Source organism: Elephantulus edwardii, unplaced genomic scaffold, assembly GCF_000299155.1.
Source record: "Elephantulus edwardii isolate Elephantulus edwardi_28Jun2011 unplaced genomic scaffold, EleEdw1.0 scaffold00061, whole genome shotgun sequence".
NCBI classification, from domain to species: Eukaryota; Metazoa; Chordata; class Mammalia; order Macroscelidea; family Macroscelididae; genus Elephantulus; species Elephantulus edwardii.
Window position 1 is genome coordinate 8,052,727 of NW_006399811.1, and position 2,997 is coordinate 8,055,723.

The following is a 2,997-nucleotide window of genomic DNA, read 5'->3' on the forward strand; positions in this document are numbered from 1 at the left end:
AGGTGATGTCAAAAAATGCCATTAAGCTTTCCGGGCATCAAAGCCTTCTGTGTGATTTACTGCCCTGAAAATCCACCGGAGGATCAGCTATGGGTTTGTTCCCAACTCCAGAGCACTCAACAAGAAGCCTTGTTCCACACTCACGGAGAATGGAGCCGTGAAGGAGGGGGGCCATGCTCCCTGAGTGTTGCCTGTGGTGTCACATAGGCTTCTCAGAGCCACAGACACCTGAAAGTTACAAACCTAGTAAAGATCATGCTCACAGTATTTGGCCTAATTTGATTTTCATGAGATATGGTTACATCAACATGCTGCTGTTAAGTGCCCTTAAGTCAGAACCAACTCATAGCTGACCCTCCAGTGGGTTTCAGAAGCAGTAAATTGCACGGGAATTGATTGCACGACTTTCTCCCACAGAGTAACGGGTGGATTTGAACTGTGTGCCTTTAAGTTGTCAGTGCAGCTCCTTACCACTAGGCTACCAGAGCTGACTGAAAATAGCATGACTTGGGTTAAGTGCACTTTTATTTTCTCAAGGTGACATATTGCTCTTTAGCACTGTTGAGAGATTTCTTGCAGAATATTTTCCCAGCCATTACGTTTACATCTTAACTGTTGCTTCCCTGGATGCTGATTGTGGATCAATGTAAAATAAAATCCTTGACAATGTCAATACTTTCCCCATTTAATATACATTGTTTACTAGTCTATGTAAAAAGAGTAGGGATAATGTGGGGAAGGCTGAGTCTAACTTATGCTCACATCATAAAGGACAACTATACTGATTTATTTACAAAGTTTGAATACATTGTTTTTCACAGTGGATCTTTCCCATTTCCTTCACCCACTGCCCTCCCCAATAACTTTTATAATGCAACATAAACAGCTGCATACTCAGACATGCCAGCCCATATGGTCCTGCACCAATTTCTACCAATCATTGGGTCCAATGTTGTTTGCAAATTGATTCACAGATTTTACTCACAAGACATAATTACTCAATTAGTTCAGATAGCTCCTCAGGAAGTGAAAGTCCAGGTTCAGCTCAGCAGCACTCTGGTTTCCTTAATCATCCAGGAAACTTTATTTTAGAGCAGTTATCTTAGAGTCATATTTTCCTTCAGCCAGCAAAACCTTTATTTGGCTCCATCTCCAGCATTTCTCTAGTTAAACCTTGCCACAGTTTCTTCACCCTCCCTCCACCACCACCTTCACAGTGTGGAAAGCACACTCTTGTTTGGTCCAACAGCTGTTGATGATTTGCAAGACCATGTGCCCACAGTTAAGGTAGCTAGAGACCATGCCCAAAATGGGTGCTAACACCAAGGATAGAAAAGCCAATTTTCAAGGTCTCTTGAGACCACAGTCCAGTTATGAGGATTTTTATTTTCATCCTTCCTTCCTTCCTTCCTTCCTTCCTTCCTTCCTTCCTTCCTTCCTTCCTTCCTTCCTCCCTCCCTCCCTCCCTCCCTCCCTCCCATCATCTGTCTCACACAGTTTATTCAGCATTAGGTAATAAATAAAATTTAAAAGAAATATGGAATGCTTCATGAGTTCGCGTGTCATCCTTGCACAGGGGCCATGCTAAACTCGGCCTTGTTCCAATTTTAGTGTATGTGCTGCCAAAATGAGCATGATTTTTGTTTTGTTTGTGTTGAGGGAGCTTTGGTTTTTAAACATAAATTTTTATGTCCCTTTCCAAGGAATAGCTCTCCTAAGAATATGCCCAAAGTATGTGAGACGAGGCTTCGTCATCCTTGCCTCCAAATATGTTTGTTCTTTTGACAGTACTTTTCTCCAACACCACGATCCAGAAGCATCAGTTCTTCTGTCATCCTTAATCATTGTCCAGCTCTCAGATACAGCAAGTGATTAAAAAGACCATAGCTTGAATCAGGTGCACCTTAATCTTCAAACTAACATCTTGCTCCTCAGTACTATTTAGGGAGATAGAAGTCCAAATTCAAATTGCCAGCTCCAGGGGATGGCTTTTTCTTTTCTTTTCTTTCTTTCTTTTTTTTTTTTTTCGTTTCTCTTGGAGAAAGACCTTGTCTCTTTTCAGTTTCTGCTACTTGTTGTTTATAGTTAAAGAACATACATCAACATAAAGAAACTTGCTATTTCCTCATTTTGTGAAACCCGTGGGAACTCATGGGCATTTCCAAGGAGGCTTCGTGGTGGAATAGTTTAAAGTTTAGCTGTAAATCTGAAGGCAGAAAGATTAGTGTTTCAAATCCACCAGTGGTTCAAGTCCACATGAGAGAAAGAAAAGATGTGCAATCTGCTTCCATAACCTTTAGGGTGGAGTCAGTTCCGGCTCAGAAGTCTTTGTGGAGGTAGACTGCCACATTTTTCTCCCTCTGAGCAGCTTGTAGTTTTGAGACAGTTGATAGGTTTTAACAGCTGGTGGATTCAAACCTCCAATGCAGCCAAGCGTTTTAACCTTTGAGCGACCACCAAAGCCTCTTCAAAGTATTGGAAACCCTGATACACAGTTCCATCTTGTAGAGTAGTTCTACTCTGTCTTAGAGGGTCACAATGAATTGGATTCCACTAAATGATAATGAGAGCTCTGGTGGCCCGTAGTGGTAAGGAGCTGTGCTGCCAGCAGGAAGAAACAGGGTTCAAATGCACCAGCTGTGGAAGGAAGATAGATGAGCAGTCTCCTCCTCTGAGATTTACTGCCTTTGAAAACCTGCTGGGGGAGGGGGGCGGGGTGGTGGTGTGGGAGGGATAGGGAGAAAATTTGCAACAGTGAATGAAAATCCAACTTCTCTGTAAACTTTAGTTAAAATAATTTTTTTTAAAAACCTGTTGGAAGGTCAGCTATGAGTCGGTTCTGATTCTGCTGTACACAACAGCAGATGACTACGGTTTTGGTTGGTAGGGTAATTGCAACATTTCTTTTTTTTAAGTTATTATTAAATTTTATTAGTTTTAATGAACATTTACAGAGATTTTGGGTTCTCATTCATTCATTGTTGCACTGTTTTCTCT